Source organism: Saimiri boliviensis, chromosome 2 (assembly GCF_048565385.1).
Source record: "Saimiri boliviensis isolate mSaiBol1 chromosome 2, mSaiBol1.pri, whole genome shotgun sequence".
Classification (NCBI taxonomy): Eukaryota; Metazoa; Chordata; class Mammalia; order Primates; family Cebidae; genus Saimiri; species Saimiri boliviensis.
This window is the reverse complement of record NC_133450.1, coordinates 82,012,680-82,031,214: the sequence shown is the minus strand read 5'-3', so window position 1 is coordinate 82,031,214 and position 18,535 is coordinate 82,012,680. Positions and strand designations below refer to the sequence as shown.

General features: G+C 37.7%; 1 protein-coding gene across 7 annotated transcripts in view; it reads right to left on the bottom strand.

The window, feature by feature from the left end:
- FRMD5 (FERM domain containing 5) overlaps window positions 1–18,535 on the bottom strand; it is a 349,168-nt gene that overhangs the window by 160,102 nt on the left and 170,531 nt on the right. Inside the window, exon 1 of one of the 7 annotated variants that reach the window (XM_074393706.1) lies at window positions 1,058–17,569. The exons of the other annotated variants lie outside the window; for them this stretch is intronic. The gene's annotated coding sequence lies outside the window, so the exon portion shown is untranslated. Of the gene's footprint in view, window positions 1–1,057; window positions 17,570–18,535 lie in introns of those variants that run through there. 7 annotated transcript variants of the gene reach the window in all.

Genomic DNA, 18,535 nt, shown 5'->3' with positions numbered 1-18,535 from the left:
ATTACTGTATTTCTCATGTTCTTTCTAGTTTCTTTTCCTTTCCATTTTTATAACACATGAACAATTACTTTAAAAGTGATTATGCCTTACATTGTTGCATAACAGCTTATTATTTATTTACTTGACAGAACTGAACTATGAATCTGTTATCAGATTCAGTTGCAAATCCTGTCTATCACAATAAAGTATCTGAAGTTAGAACTGTTATTTTTTCTTAGCAAATCCATGGTTTGAGCGTGATGAAATGATTTTCTCAAACAGAAAATGGTGGGCATTTCTGTATACAAACAACAAATAAACTGTTTCAGCAGGGAAACTCCAACCACTCAGATCCACAAGAATCCTAAGCATTTCTAAAGGAAAAAGCCACTATATTTTCCTTTTTCCAAAATTTATTCTGCTCATGGCAATTACCATGTCTGCACAGATGCAGCTAAAATGAACACTGTGGGATCAACAGTTCTTTCTTCACTGTCTACCAGTTTTTTTGTTTGCCTCTGGCATAAGTAAATAAACAGCAGGTGTAGTCACCACTCAATAAATATTACATACTTACAAATTCCTAAAATACAATGGAATAAAAAATAACAAGAATAATCTGTGGTGTTTATTGGAATCTGAGCTATACTGCTTGCATCCACACAAATACAGACAGAAAGGATCCTATGGTTGTTCACAAACTGTGGACCATGATCCTGGGATCACAACCCAGAATTAACCTGTCACTGAATAGACTTAGTACCTTCTTCTCTATATTATATTTTTATAACAATGTCATAATCTTAAAATAATACTTTCTATCCTTTAATAACTTCTAATTTTCACCTGGATATGCTGTATGCATAGCATTTATTTCTATAACAATGGTCATTTCTTTCTTCAGAGCAAAAGCAAACACACACAAGAAACCAGAACAAAAAACTAGAGGTTAGAACATTTTCCGTATTTAGTTACTCTTGTTATGTAACATGGAATATTTTGAAATAATTAAGTCAGCTTTGCTATATTAACAAATAAACCAAAATCTTCATGGTTTATAAGAACAAAATTTTCTCACCACAGTGGTTTGGATGCAGGTCAGGGGCAGCTTGGTTTCTGTTACATGACTCTCATTCTGTGACCCTTGCAGACGCAGCAGCCCTTATTTTGGTCATGCCACTTTCATGGCAGAAGTGGCAGAAGGAATTGAGCAAGAGGGCTGGTGGAAACCTGTGTTGACTTTCAAAACTTCTGCTCAGATGTAATATCATATCCGTTCACATGTCACTGGCCAAAGAAAGTCACACATTTAAACCTAACATCAATGGTACAAGGATGTGTACTCTTCTCATAAGAGGTGCTGCATACCGCATGGAAAAGGAAGGGAGAAAGAACAAACAGAGAAAAATATAATCTATGACATGCAGGAAGACAGTAGTTTATAAGCAAAAAGCCATCTTAAAGACTTTTCCAAAATACTTTTCCTCCCTTTTCTATATCAATCAACAAGCCCATACAAAAGGGAGTGTACAGAAGATATTCCATCCAACTATGACTGCTAGGTCTATGGCAAGAGAAGGATATAATGTAGGAAAAAGTCCAGCCCTTCCAGACTATGGGAGATGGAAGTGCAGCAAAGGAGCCCTGACTTCCTCAGCCTGGAGATAAATCAGGCTGATTTATTAAACGAGTGAGGATAAAACTAAAGGTGAAGTGCTCACTCTTTCTTCACGTTTGGGAGTCTAGAGAAGATCAACTCTCAGGCAATCTCTACCACAACATGGAGCACAGAAACTGACTGAGGGTTTTAGCAGGCCTGGTAGAGAAGAGTCTGAGGCTCATGTTTCCTGAGGCTCCCATAGTTCCCATAAGGCACGGATTCTTAGAGACTATAAAGGGGTGAACTGGACAGTAGACACACCAGAGGCTCAGGGGGGTGCAACAAGAAGTCAGGGGGAGGCCCACGTAGCCGAGTGCTACTGGGTTCTGAGGAAGCAGCCTGTAGCCACATATTTCAGCCACAAATGACAGCAGAAGTGGATGAGGGACATTGCCACTGAGACCAGGAGACACCTACGGCCATCATTTATGACCTTACCCCCAAGGGACTATCTGAATTACTGGATCAGTTTAAGCTTTAAACCAGAGTGGGTATTCAAGTAATTTTTCTTTCCTGGGGCTCAGAGGGTAGGAGCACAGGATGAAGGCTGTTAAGACGCTGACAAAGAAGTGACATTTTCTCGGGGGAAGGCTCAAAGAAATAGAGTGAACCACTTCTATTTTATTTGCCACTACATGCACTGCTTTAACAGTGCCTGACTTAAGTAGGTATTCAAAAAATATGCTCAGTGATACCATGGATCCCATTACGATTCCCAATGAAGGAATGAATAAGAGGACATAGAGAAAGGAAATTGATCAATTGGCAAAGCTATGATAGAAATACCAGGCAGGTTGAATTGAAAAAACAATGCCAGTTTTATTTTGCCACCAAGCCAAAAAGGTCCCCACTTTACTCCTAAAACAAGCTTGTAACCTTTATGGAATGGCTCCTGCCACTGTATTTAACTTACATTTGGTTCACTGTTTTAAAACCCTTTAGATAACACTGCTGCATCCTTTTGCTTCAAGGAAAAAAGAAACCAGAACCATGCTTGGCTTTGCAGGATTTCGACCTCACAATAGGAAAGCAACAATAGGAATGAGAATGGGTGATGTCTGAATCAATAAACTAAGTCTGGCATTTAGAAGCAACTTGATTTTACCTGCCCCAGGATAATTTCAGTTTTAAAGCTGCTAAACCTATAGGTATTCTAGTGGCTAGGATTAATAAACAGAACATAACAGAGAACAGGACAGAGAAAACATGGTAACGAAAATATAAGGTTGTACAGGGTTGAGGTGGAGGCAAAGGCTGACATAGGCTGATATGGTAACTAAAATATAAGGTTATACAGGATTGAGGTGCAGACATATGAAAACACTGTATCTTCCACAGTAAATTTGCTTCTTAACACTCTAGTAGTAACCTTAGAATCACCTGTCAGGCTTTACAACAGAACAGATGGTTGGAGATTCTGATTCAGTTAGGTCTGGGGTGGGGCATATGCCATGCTAATTTTTAATAACTGCACAGGTGACTCTGATGCATAGCCGCAGCAGTCTGCAAGTGAGAACACCTGAAGAACATCATCAGTAAACACTCAAAGAACTAATGAGTGAAAAGTCTCCTTGGATTATAAATTATTTAAGAGTATGGACTATGTTTTATTCATTTTTGTACTCTAGCTCAATGTTTCTTGTAATTAATGAATAAGTGAACAAACAAATCATGAATTCTCTGCCTTGGTAGCCTGATGCTCTCAAAGAGACTGGAACATGGGAAATAAACAAAAAAGTTGACAGCTGATGTTGTAAATCTGTACTTCCTTAATAGAATTTCTGGCATAACTTTAGACTGACTAAATGAGAATGAACATATGTGATCATTACAACTCTGATTTTTTACAAAACTAATTTTTGTTGAACTGGGGTGAGGGGTGGGGGAAGGAGGAGAAATTGGTGCTCTAATAAGATTTACGTAACAAAATCCCATACCCAGAGTGAGAATATGAAAAGCAGAATCACAAAGCCACTCCATTTATAAATCCTGATTCTGCCCTCTACTGTTTGTTTATTTTTATATTTACTTTTCCTTGAGCAACAATATAATGCACAACTGAAAGTATCTAGTGTTACTGACAAGATTTGTAATTCTGCACTACTTTGTGGGAATGCATAATGTGTTACTCACTTCAAAGCCCCGGATGAAGGAAGAAAACAGGGATTGACTCAGTGAAACTTCTCCTTTCCTGTAAGCTTCATTCATTCCCAAGCTTTATGGAAACAAACCCTATGCTAGGAAAAAGCAATTATGTTTCACTCTCTGCCTCTCCCTAGTTAAACACTATAATCAAAGGCAACTCCACCTTGTAGCAAAGCTCAGTGATACTGTGGATACCATTATGATACCCAAAAAAGAGAAGGTGAAGGAGGAGGAAAATGAAAGTTTTGCATGATTTGACTCTGTCTCCATGAAATGTGCCATCTTTCTGTCACCCTCACACTTGAAGTTACATGGAAAGGAGGAAGACAAAGTGCTGGATGAGAGATACTTAAGAGTGCAAAGTCTGAAAAAGACAAGAGAGAGAATAATGGCCTGAACTAAATAGGGAAAAGAAATCTATTCTCTATTACATCAGCAAGAAGTCGCCAAAGCAAGTTTTCCAAATGAGACCAGGAAAATAAATAAATAAATAAAGAAGCAGCTCTAAAGTGATGCAGGAGTGTTAGAGTCTCCTAGTCAAAAGTTCTGGCAGAGTGACTAGACACTCACATGCTCTACAACCCTAGTGAGCCTAGTGCTCTGGGCTCCCACCTGCCTGCATGGATGGATGCTGCACACTCAACTATCTGCTTGGCTGATAAAATTAATTAGAACAGGTGGTGTAGATGAAGGTTGAAGTCCTTGAAAAGTGCAAGAATATAATGTTCTGCCCATGGTATCTCTTCCACAGAGGAGAAAAAAGCCACACGAAACTGGATATGACAGTTATCTCATCATATCTATGAAAATATAAAAACAAAATCATGTTTGTCTTAGTCCATTTGGACTTCTAAAACAAAATACCATAACCTGGTTGGCTTATAAACAACATAAATTTATTTCTCACAGTTCTGGAGGCTGAGAATCTAAGATTAAGGTGCCAGCCATTCACGGTGTCTGGTAAGGGCCCTCTTCTTGGTTCATAGATGGTGCCTTCTTGATATGTCCTCATATGGTAGAAGGGAAGAAATCTGGTATCCTCAACCCCTTATAAGGTCACTAATCTCAATCATGGGGGCTCTATCTTCCCACGACCTCTATCCTATGACCTAACCACCTTGCAAAGCCCCCATCTTCTAATACCACCACAATGAGAATTAGGTTTCAAAATATGAATTTTGCAGGGGATATAAATATTCAGTCCATGGCAATGTTAGTCCCTTTTGGTCCTATTTCATATACTCCAGTATTTGGTGGCTATTTCCAGGGTATTCTCTAATCATCTTATTGTTGCATCTGCCTTAAGATTACCTGAATGTTACAGAAACTGAAGATGGGAATACCCTTCATTTTTATCAAATGATTATTCTGTTCCAACTCTATAGATTACAGATGCAGATGTTTATTGATCAGGTCCCTTGAGAGCTATTTGAAAATTCAAACAGGCTAGAAAATAATTACTACAAGTCTATAATGCCCAAAACAGCATAGTACTGTTATTAAAACAGGCACATAAGCCAGTGGGAAAAAAAGCCCAGAAATAAGGCCATACATCTACAACCATCTGATCTTCAACAAAGCTGACCAAAATAATGGGGAAAAGATTCCTTATTCAATAAATAGTGCTGGGAAAACTGGCTAGCCATATGCAGAAGATTGAAACTGGACCCCCTCCTTACATCATACACAAAAATCAACTCAAGATGGATTGAAGACTTAACTGTAAAACCCAAACCTATGAAAACCCTAGAAGACAATCTAGGCAATACCATCTTGGATATAGGCACAAGCAAAGCTTTCATGACAAAGATGCCAAAAGCAATCGCTATGAAAGCAAAAATTGACAAGTGGGATTTATTTAAACTTAAGAGCTTCCGCATAGCAAAAAAAAATTGTCAAAAGAGTAAACAACCAACCTACAGATGGGAGAAACTGACAAAGATGTAATGTCCAGTGTCTATCGAAACTTAAATTTACAAATGCATCTGACAAAGATGTCATGTCCAGTGTCTATAAGGAACTTAAATTTACAAGAAAAAACAAACAACCCCATTAAAAATAGAGCAAAGGAAATGAACAGACACTCCTCAAAAGAAGACATATATGCAGCCAACAAGCATATGAATAAAAGCTCAACATCACTGATCATTACAGAAATGCAAATCAGAACCACAAGGGGATACCATTTCATGCCAGTCAGAATGGCTATTATTAAAAAGTCAAAAAGTAACAGATGCTGGTGAGGTTGTGGAGAAAGAACACTTATATATTGTTGGCAGGAGTGTAAATTAGTTCAACCATTGTGGAAAACAGTATGGTAATTCCTCGCTACAAAGAGCTAAAAGCAGAACTACCGTTAAGACTTAGCAATCCCATTACTGGGTATATACTCAGCAGAAGATACATCATTTTGACATAAAGACACATGCATGCGAATGTTTATTGCAGCACTATTCACAATAGCAAAGACAAGGAATCAACCTAAATGCCCATCAATGACAGACTGCATAAAGAAAATATGGTACATATATGCCATGGAATACTACGCAGCCATAAAAAAGAATGAGATCATCTTTTGCAGGAACATAGATGAAGCTGGAGGCTATTATCCTTAGCATACTAATGCAGGTACAGGAAACCAAATACTGCATGTTCTCACTTATAAGTGGGAACTAAATGATAAAACATAATTTAGCTAATTATAGCTAAATTGTAAGAACTTATAAACACAAAGGAGGAAATAATAAACACTGGGGTCTACGTGAAGGAGGATGGGAAGAGGGAGAGGAGCAGAAAAGATAACTTTGGGTACTGGGCTTAATACCTGGGTGATAATTAATATGTACAATAAACTCCTGTGACACATTTACATATGTTAAAAAAAAAAAAAACCTTCACATATACCTTCAAATCTAAAAGTTAAAAAAAAAAAAGTTTTTCAAACTGGTAAGAAGCAAATTTTCTTTTAAGAGGAATTTCAATAAATATCCCAAATGACAGTTTTTGTTTAAGCCTCTTTCTTGATATAGCATAAATGAACTTAATATTTTCATATATAATTTTCATTGTGTATATTCAGTTGAAGCTTTCATTTACTCCATTGTTTCTAAGATTTTTCCATCAGAGAACTACACCCTACACCAATAAATAATTATAATATTTCAAAAATGGTTTTAGTTCTGAGCTAATTTCAAAACAGGAAGAGAAAATGTAGAATATAATGATTAAAATCATGGACATAAAAGTCAAACTCCTTGAGTTCAAATTCTGCTTCTGACACTAACTGGGTGAATTGGGGTAAGTTGTTTGAACTCTCTTAGGCTAGCTTCCTCTATAAAATGGGTGAAAAGAGTTTGTCCTTGAAGATTCATAAGAATTAAATAAGATCATTTATTTTTGAGGCTTAGCACATTGTCTGATAGTTACTGTTTGATAAAAGGTGATTATGATTCATTTTTACCTGATCTAGAGTATAAATGTTCCCATGAAGCATTTATACAGGATAACACAATAGGCCACAGACAAGGCATCTCTGATATTGGTCATTAGAAAGACTCCAGAAGTTTGCCTGGTCACATGGGGTTCTGGAATTTAGCCAGGCTGATACCAGTAGAAACTGTTACTCTTGTTTCCTTGTCAATAGTCTGGGCATCTCAATTTTTGATAATCCAAAGTCAATTAAAAACATGCTCCTCAGGCAGGTATCTAATTAAGTGTTGTCTACTTGAAATGTACAGTGACATAATTCACCATAAGGGGTTCTTAAAACTTTACTAATCACACAGGGATGTTACTGTTTATTCAACCCTCCTTTTTCAGCTATTTTTTCAGGTTCCTAGTTAGAATTATTTGACTACCTACTTATATGGTCTGTTACCCTAACCGAGTAATACCTGTGTGTTGTCTTTAAAGGTTCACTTGGTCTACAGTTGGGTTCACAGACTTCTAAACACTGGGAAACTGAGTTACATTCCTCTCATTTGCCACCTACATTAGTGTCTGTTTCTGCATCGGTAAATTTTGCAGTAAAAGATTATTGTGAAATAAGCACATGTTCCCTTTCATATTCCTTTGGGAGTTAAGGGGGTTATGTGCTCATCTATCTTAGGAAAATATTTCTCCCTTACTTAGCACTGTCTGGAGCAGGGAGCTGTAGGGCTTGCCTAGTTCCCTGCCCCAACCTCCAAATTGCATCCTCAGCAACTTTATCTAATTTTAGATTTAGCTCTTTTTCCAGGCTTTGGGCAGTCTGAAACTTGGGAACTGAGGGGGAAGAGAAGATTTAAGAAGGCCTAGTCAAATACTGATGAGTTTTGTATCAGGATCAGTCTAGCCCTATCCTAACAAACTAGGTGCTTACAACTATTTTCCTTCTACCCAGGTTAGGGATCTATCTCTCCACCTGTCCACTTGTATATCTAACCCCTTCTTTTTGTTACCTCAGTCCCTAAAGCTGGCTCCCTGAAACAGTGAATGTTGCTTGCTCCCCATTTCCAGTGGCCGATCAGAATACTGTTAATTCTTGTTAGAATTCTGTTTTCAATTTCCATATTTGCTTGAGACCTGGTACTATATTTAAAATTTCTGATGTAGCATATGCAGCAGTTTCCAAGACTTCAGTTCAAGCCCCAAAGAGCCTGTTATCATGAGGTCACAGGTGATTTTTCTGGGGCTGGCTAAGTCACAAGATATGGTAACCATACTCAAAAAACACTGTACATAACCAGTGGTTTTAAAATTTTTGTTGTCTTGACATGCCATGCTGACAAAAGGCCATAAAGACCTTAAGGAATATACAATTGCTAGCAATGAAATCAACCTTGAACAGGTTGTATACCACTTAGGTCTGGTCTGACCTCAAGTTTTGAACATTTACACATCTGGAGCATTCTCCTAAGTGTTACTCTGGTGGTGTAAAGAAGCGACCCCTCAGACTTTGCCTGTGCCTGACTGGCTGCAAGTCAAACACACAGTATCCTGGATGACTCCTATTTTGGCATTTGCTAGAATGCCTTTTGCCAAATTTCTTTGGCATTCATTTGAAGTCATCAAAATGTTTTATCTCTCAAAGAATATTTAATTTTCTTGTCCAAAAAAATGCCTGTTATGATATGCTTACTAGTGTTGTTAGGGTGTAACAGAAGTCATAAAATTTGGAGACCCTTTTGGACCTGTCAGGGATGTGCCATTATGCAAATATTTCTCTTATTAGAGGCTGGTACCTATTTTTTCTCTGGGCTAACTGCCAACTGAGCAGTGTTGATCCCATATTTTAAAATCTATAGTGTTTTATATTTTCTGTTTATATATCATAAAAGTTGAATAAACCTATGCTATTTTAGGCATTTAAAAAGGTGACATTGGGTACTTTTTATTCATCAGCTGGGACGCTTTTATTCTATCCTAAAGCCAACTAAATAGAGTGACTGAAAAATGTTATACATGTGCTCCTGACAGATCTTCCCCGTAGTAAATTCTCTCTAAAGGCACCACTTGGATGAACTAAGTGAGAAATGTATGCTGACCTAAGAGAAGCCTGTGGCCAAAGAAACTGCGTCATATGTCACAAAAATTAAAGGAACAACTCCTAATGCAGCATTGCCCATAATATATACTGAGAGGACACTTGTCAACAAAATCAAAACAAGACCAGAAATGTCTACTCCAAACTCTGTGGTTTGTTTCAACCGTAACAACCCTTAAGCTAGTGTCAGAGGATGAGGGCACATTTCTCCTGACCAAGGTTGAACTTCTCTCAAGTTCTCCTATTCTCTTTTTTTTCTATCTCTTACAGAACTAAGTTCTTTCAATTAGTCCCTGTCTTCACTCTCACTCATGCACCTGCTCAATATTCTCTTATCTTCAAATTAAAAAAAAAAAAAAAAAAAACCTTCCAAGGTCCCTTCTAATTACTATTTCTGTTTCTGCCTTTGAAGATAGAGGAGAGAAGTTGTTTAGATAGTATAGGTGCCATTTCCTTGGAGTCTTCTTTCCCACTCAGTCACTAAAAGGTTCTGGCAAAGGCCACTAATGAAATTCGTGTTAAATCCAGCAAGCACTTTTCAATCATTCTGCCTGACTGTTAAGGCAGCATTCAACATGATGACGACAGCTTTTTAAAAACAAACAATTCTCATTCCCTTTGCTTCCCTAATACAACATGTTCGATGTTCATTTCCTCTCTAAACTTTCTGTCTCAGACTGCAAGCCTATACATCCTCTGAGTTCCCCATAAATAAAACTGTGTCACATAACTCACACTATAACTCTGATGTGGAAAGAAAAATAAAATTTCTTCATTTCATTTAAACTAATCTGACTCGCTTCTCAAGCCTACGCTCATGAGTTAGTGGGGAAAAAAAACAACAAAATATTCGATCCAATGTAAAGTGTAGTCTTATTCAATATTTACAAAATTCAATTAGACTGAGTTTAGTCTGTCTTGCATTACTCAGTCAGATGTGCCCAGGAAGTAAATGATTAGCAAATTCTGTAATGTGTCCTAGATATTTTCCCATTTAACATTAGATTTTTGAAAATGGCATTTATGGCAAGGACTCATTTTCCTGTCATGCTGTCTTTTCTAACAAAAGAGAAATGGCTAGTAAGTTATGACATTCACTTCCCTTCTCTGGTGTATTTTGTATTCCTGACTACACTTAAATGATTCACACCAAAAGGCTGATCAACCCACACCAACAATAGTTAATCAATTTAAAAAATGCAAAAACAGGGGAAAGTAGAATAAAGTTTACTACGCCTATGTACATATTTGTATATGCCCGTACATATATATTTTAAATTCAACATAGAAGATCAGATTATTAAGAAATATCAGTGATAATAAAACTAGTAATTAAGACTATTCTTCAACAGACAGCACAGTAATATAGGAGGAGGAGAAACAAAATGAAGATTGAAGTGGTTAGAAAAGGCATTCAGAGTATAAGGAAAGGGCAGAAGAAGAGTAGAAAGGAGAAATGTATTTGTCACCCATTCCCTAAGCGAATACAATGGTATTGTACCCTAAATATGAGAACAGTTGACTTTAATATCAGGCCAAAGCACTATCTGACTAATAGGAAATGCAGTTATTCCTTCAGCTCATAATCAGGGCTTGAACAAGGTCTGTTGTCATTTGTCACTCTGGCAAATTCAGTGGAGTTATTCTGTTTCTTCCTACCTACAACTGTATAGTCTTTTTGCTGCTATTATTATGCATAGCACTGAATTGTTACTTTAAACAGCACCTCAGAACTCAGCTCTGCAGTCAACTCCTTGACTAATTTAGAAACGCCCAACACCTAGCATAATACCTTGCAGAGTACATACTCAATAAATAATTCCTGAATAAATGAATGAGGTTCTCCTTTCATTGAAGAAGACGGAACGGAGTGATGTCATATTCTTCCTTTCTTAAATATTCCCCAAAGAAAAAGATTTGAACATTTTAAATTTAACTCTGAATAAAAAACAAGTAGGAAAGAAGTCAAGACAAAATAAAAAGGAAGAATTAATAAATAGCTACAAATGTGCTAATATCTCACAGTAAGAATGGAGGTAGACAAGCCACACTTAGTGAAAAAATAATTTTGATGACGAATGACAGAAAATGCATTATGAGCCTTATTGCACCAACGATATTTCCATATCCTTACATATTTCCATACCCATACACATTTTCATTTAAGTCTTTAAGGTTTATTCAATGTCTAATTACCAACGCCAACTCAAAGCAGAGAAGTACAATGGGCCATGCACAAAAATACTGGCTCAAGAGGTTAATAGGAATTTAAATTTCCAATCTTCCTTCATAGCAGCTTCCCTAGTGTTTGCTAGCTGACTCTGACATACATTGTTTTGGCTCTGGAACTGAAATACAATGTTGGTATAATTACTTTTCCAAGAATAGCAATGGTCACTACAATTTTTCTAAGCAGTTCCTAACCTTTTTACATTTTAATGTTTGCAAATACTTGGAACCACCACAATACATAGTGCAATACATGTGGAAGTTTTATAAGGTTAGCCAAGTTCAATTTCCCTTAATTTGAAAATATCAAAAACTAGACATCCATGTAGCCTAAGAAAAGACTATCCTATTCATTTTTTCACTGAATACCAACTGGAAACATTCTTGGAAGATATTAATTCAGATTTTGCTATAGGTGTCTAGCATGCCAGTATTCTTGGAAGATATTAATTCAGATTTTGCTATAGGTGTCTAGCATGCCAGTATCATCTTTACTGTGAAGACATCTCTTGGGAAACGATCCAACTGTTAGTTAATGAAAAAACTGTTTAAAGTCGAGCGTGGTGGCTCATACCTGTAATCCTAGCACTTTGGGAGGCCGAGGTGGGCAGATCACTTGTGGTCAGGAGTTCAAAACCAGCCTGGCCAACATGGTGAAACACCATCTCTACTAAAAATACAAAAAAATTAGCCAGTCATGGCGATGGGCGCCTGTAATCCCAGCTACTGGGGAGGCTGAGGCAGGAGAGAACAGCTCAAAACCGAGAGGTGGAGGTTGCAGTGAGCCCAGATCGCGTCACTGCACTCCAGCCCGTGCAACAAATAGAGCAAGACTGTCTCAAAAAAACAAAAACAAAAGAAAAAACTGTTTAAGCTTCTGCTTACCAATTACTAGACCAGACATGGGTGCCTGTCTGATTTGTCCTTTGGCTTAATATTCCTAGGCCTATGCAAAGTTTTAAATGTATGTGTTGGTGGGGTGACCCTTTCCCTACCATAAAGATCAATACATTTTATAATACAAACCTCTAGGACAAGCAATTCTTTTTTAAAAATGGATTTGAGATTGGGAGGCCAAGGTGAGCGGATCACAAGGTCAAGAGATTGAGACCATCCTGGCCAACACGGTGAAACCCTGTCTCTACTAAAAATACAACAAAATTAGCCAGGTGTGGTGGCACATGCCTGTGGTCCCAGCTACTTGGGAGGCTGAGGCAGAAGAATCACTTGAACCCAGGAGGCGGAGGTTGCAGTGAGCCGAGATTGTGCCACTGCACTCCAGCCTGGTGACAGAGCAAGACTCTGTCTCAAAAAAAATAAAAAGTGGATTTGCGATATACTTTACATATCATAAAATGCACCATTTAAAGTCCACAATTCAGTGATTTCTGATATGGTCACAACTATCTAATTTTAGAATATTTAGAATATTTCCTCCTAAAAGAAACCCCCTATCCATTAGGAGCTAATTCCCATTCCTCCCAACACCTTTCCTAATCCTTACCAGCTGCTGGCAACCACTAATCTATTTTTTGTCTCTAATGGTTTGCCTATTCTGGACATTTTATAAAAAGGGAATCACCTGACTTGCGGCCCTTTAGTTTTTACCATATCTTTTTCAAGTTTGATCTATGTTGTAGTCTGTACCAGTACTTTCATTTTACTGGAAAATCATATTCTATTTCATGGATATGCCATGTTTTGTTTATCTTTTTCTCAGTTGATAGACATTTGGGTTGTTTCCACTTATAAGCTATTATGAAAAATTCTGCTATGAACATTCATTAAGAAATTTTTGTGTGGACATATATTTTCAATTCTCTCGGTTGTTAACTTAGGAGTGGTATTGCTGGGTCACATGGTAACACTATACATGTAGAGTTTAACTTATTGAGGAACTGCCAAACTGTTTTCCAAGGTGGCTATACCATTTTCTATTTCTACCAGAAGCATAGCAGGGTTCTAATTTCTCCACATCCTCACAAGCAAGGCTTGTCCATTTAGTTATAGCCATCCTAATGGGTATGAAGTGCTAGCTCATTGTCATTTTACTTTCCCCTGTGACTAATGATGTGGAGCGTCTTTTCATGTGCTTATTGGCCATTTTTGTATCTTGTTTGGAGAAACATCTATTTAAATCCTTTGCCCTTTTGTTACTCAGCTATATAGAGTTCTAAGAGTTCTTCATATATTCTGGATATGAGTCCCTTATCAGTTACATGATTTGCAAATACTGTCTCCCATTTTGTGGGTTGTCATTTTACTTTATTGGTGATATTTGCAGCACAAAGTTTTTTATTTTAATGAAGTTCAATTTACCTATTTTGGGTTTTGAGACAGGGTCTCATTCTGTTGCCCAGGCTGGAGTGCAGTGGTGGGATCTCGGCTCTTGGCAACCTCAGTCTCCCAGGTTCAAGCAATTCTTGTGCCTCAACCTCCCAAGCAGCTGGAATTACAGCTGCACACCACCATGCCTGGTTAATTATTGTATTTTTAGTGGAGACGGGGTTTCGCCATGTTGGCCAGGCTGGTCTTAAATTCCTGGGCTCAAGTAATTTAATTCCTGGGCCGTCTTGGCCTCCCAAAGTGCTGGGATTACAGGTGTGAGCCACCGTACCCAGCCTCATTACAATTTTGATCTCGTATCTATACTAATTTAAAATATAGTCATATACCTAGAAATCCACTGCTAAGCCATTTTATAGTTCTTCAGGGAAAGGCAGCATGCATTATTGCTATTGCCTATAGATTTAAAAGTTGGGTCAATTTAAAAGCAAATTACAATACTGCAACCAAAAGAGAAACCCTCCTAAACATGACTGGCATGTGCTACCAGCCATCTCTTAATTACCCATAGAAATAAGGGTGATAACTCATACAACTGAAAATCCACAGATGATATGCAATCTTTATTTCAAACATAGTTTTAAGCTCCCAAACCAGACCTCTAACCAGAGTTGTTAGGAAGTAGACCACTCATCTGATTGAGTTTTACTTCTCCTGGAATCTGTACCACCACCTGACAGATATATCCACAAGCTTCAAAGTAGCCTAAAGAAATAAGGCATAAAAAAGTATAAGTAACCCGAACAAACCTTAAGCTGGACAGTGGGCTCCTTAAAACACAGGGTAACCCTAGTGAATAAAGGGCTGGCTTTGCTCCTCCATTCCATATTCCAGCCACTAAAAAGCCACTATAAAAAGCCTCTGCAAACAATATATTTACAAACAATATATTTGTGGAAATGTAAAAATGGAAAGTGACATAATCAAATTAATTCATTTATCAAATGAGGAATCAATCAGAAAAAAAGGCAGAATAGATATTTGTTTTATACAACATTGTTAGAACCAATAGGTAGGACTAGAATTTCTTTCCTTGTCCTTTCTCTCATCTCCACTTAAAGGATTTGAAGAACCAAATCCTTCAGTCATTCAACAAATGTTATTTATTACCTATGTGCTGGAAGTACATGTATCAATAATATATAACTCTTGACATAGAGGAATCTGAAATTATTTAAGATCAGGTCAACCTACTAATTCCTCTATGAAACCTCAGAGTTTTCCAATTGGGAGTAATCTCTTCCTTTACTCATTTTGGATAGTACTTTATCAACATCTTTATTGGAAAGCTATAACCCTCTACTTTATGATTTAGTTGATTATAAACATGTCTTGTCTCCAGCACTAAACAATAATCTCCTTGTGGGCAGGATATGTGTACAAGTAACCTTTCTGACCCCTATATCACCCTGTATATGAATATAATAAATTCTAGTTTAGTGAATTAACTTTAAAAAATCGAATTTAGGAACACCAGAAGATTAATATAAACCCTATCTTTCACAAAAATTACATCTATGAATTATTAATGCAGAAGCTTATTACCTTAGTCTGGAATATCAGCTATTCTAGTTTCCATATAAATGATTTCTTCTCATCTTAAGCAGTGCGCAAAAAAGAGAGTGGTTACATCTTTAGACTATTTTAGCTCAAGTAATAAAATTCAAAACACTAGAAACAAAAAAATGATAGAGACGTTACACTTGAGGAGTACCTGATAACTAAAGAGAATTTTTCTTTTCTTTTCTTTTTTGAGACAGGATCTCACTCTGCCACCCAGGCTGAAGTACAGTGGTGTGACCATGGCTCACTGTAGACTTAACATCCTGGGCTCAAGCTATCCTCCTACCTCAGCCTCCTGAGTAGCTGGGGACTACAGGCACATGCCACCATGCCTAGCTCCTTTTCTTGGTGTAGGTGGTAAAAAATGTGGTCTTGCTATGTTGCCCAGCCTGGTCTTGAACTCCTAGGCTCAAGTGATCCTCATGCCTCAGTATCCCAAATTACAGGTGTGAGGCACACTGGTCATTTTTTTTTTCTTTTTTTTTTTTTTTTTTATGAGACAGAGTCTTGCTCTGCTGCCCAGGCTGGGGTGCAATGACATGATCTCAGCTCACTGCAACCTCTGCCTCACAGATTGAAGTTATTCTCCTGCCTCAGCCACCCTGGTAGCTGAGATTACAAGTATGTACCACCACACTTGGCTAATTTTTGTATTTTTTAGTAGAGACAAGTTTCACCATGTTGGCCAGCTGGTCTCAAACTCCTGACCTCAGTCAATCCGCCTGCCTCGGCCCCCCAAAGTGCTGGGATTACAGGCATGAGCCACTACGCCTGGCCCAGTCACTTTTAAAAAAAAGAAAAACTTTCTTTCTTTCTTTCTTTATTTATTTTTTGAGATGGAGTCTTGCTCTTGTAGCCCAGGCTAGATAGAGTACAATGGCCCAATCTCAGCTCACTGCAACATCTGCCTCCCAGTTTCAAGCGGTTCTCCTGCCTCAGCCTCCTGAGTAGCTGGGATTATAGGCGTGTGCCACCACGGGCGGCCAATTTTTGTTTTTTTTTTTTTTTTTTTTTGTAGAGTCAGGGTTTTACCATGTTGGTCAGGCTGGTCTCGAACTCGTGACCTTGTGATCCACCCACCTCAGCCTCCTAAAGTGCTGGAATTACAGGCATGAGCCACCGCACCCAGTGAAAAAGACATTTAAATAATTTTTACTAACGAATAGTTTTAAAGATATTACAGTTTTAAAGACTGACATTTGTAGACATACTACAGAGTTCCAATACATCTCACACTCAGTTTCCTTTCCTATTAACATCTTACATTAGTACAGCACATTTGTCACAATAACCAATATTATTATTTTAAAATAAAATCCATACTTTATTCACATTTCCTTAGTTCTAACCTAATGCTCTTTTTTCTATTCTAGTATCTCACATTACATTTTGCAGTTGTATCTCCTTAGGCTTCTTTTGGCTGTTACTGTTTTTCAGATTTTCCTTGTTTTTTTTTTTTTTTTTTTCGTGTGTGTGTGTGTGTGTGTGTGTGTGTGTGTGTGTGATCTTGACAGCTTTGAGGAGTATTAGTCAAGTATTTTGTAAAATGTCTCTCAGTGGGGATTTGTCTGATGTTCTTCTCATGATTAACTGAGCTTATAGATTTTTATAAGGAGGACGAACTTATAGGGAGGAAGAACTACAGAGATAAAGTGCCATTTTTATCTCATCATATTAAGAGTAATACTATGAACATTTATCACTGTGAATGCTAAACTTCATTGCTTGGGTAAGGCAGTGTCTGTCAAAATTTTCCACTGTAAAGTTATTCTTTTTTTTTTTTTCCTCTTTATTATACTGTATTCTTTGGAAGAAAGTCACTATTCACAGCCTACACTTAAGGAGTAAGGAGGCCGGGCGCGGTGGCTCAAGCCTGTAATCCCAGCACTTTGGGAGGCCGAGGCGGGTGGATCACGAGGTCAAGAGATCGAGACCATCCCGGTCAACATAGTGAAACCCCGTCTCTACTCAAAATACAAAAAATTAGCTGGGCATGGTGGCACGTGCCTGTAATCCCAGCTACTCAGGAGGCTGAGGCAGGAGAATTGCCTGAACCCAGGAGGCGGAGGTTGCGGTGAGCCGAGATCGCGCCATTGCACTCCAGCCTGGGTAACAAGAGTGAAACTCTGTCTCAAAAAAAAAAAAAAAAAAAAAGGAGTAAGGAGTTGTGCTCCACCTCCTTGAGAATAAAGTAGTTAAATATATTATTGTGAATTTTTCTTCATGGGAGATTGGACTCTTCTCCCAATCATGATAGCTTTTTCTATTCTCTCCCATTTACTCAGACTTTTATTTATATCAATATGGACTTATGTATATCAATTTTATACTTGGGGTTACAATGCAATACTACTTTTGTTGCTCAAATAGCACTGACCTTTGGGAGCTCTTTAAGTTGGAATGCTGTGTCCCTTTAACATATGCAACCATGGTGTTTCTTTTGAGCACTTACACTCTGGCACTGTAGGATGCTTCAGGCTTATATTGTATATTTCCTGTCCCCATCCTAGAATCAGCCATTTCTCTAAGGATCCCTCATTCCTTTACCAGAGTATGGTATTTGAATCTAAGAGCTGAGTGCAAGGTATACTTGTTACTAGTTCGGTACTATTGGTTCCACAGCCACTTCTTTTTACATAACATTTGTTTCCATTTTCAGAATCAAAATATTTGTCAGGACACCCTGAGATAGTGCCTAGGAACAATATTAGACACCATAAGTCCTTTCACTCTGATTTTGGGAAGCCCCACTCTAATGTACCAGTTTTAGCCCCCCCAAAAAGATACCGTGACCATTTCTTAAACACAGTGAACAATTACTCTCCATTTAGTACTTATCTAGTGGTATACTTCACTGTCCCTTATAGAATTATAGAATTAAAAACCAGAAAGGGCCCTAAAGAATATTGAATTAATTTGTTCATTCATTCGCAAATGTATATTTAGGGTCTAGTATGTGCTGGGCAGTATCTTAGGTGATGGGGATATAACAGGACATAAAACAAGACACACTCCCTTTCATGGGGGAGTTTATGGTCTGATAAGAGAGATGCATGCTATTTTAAAAATATCACACAAATAATTACAAC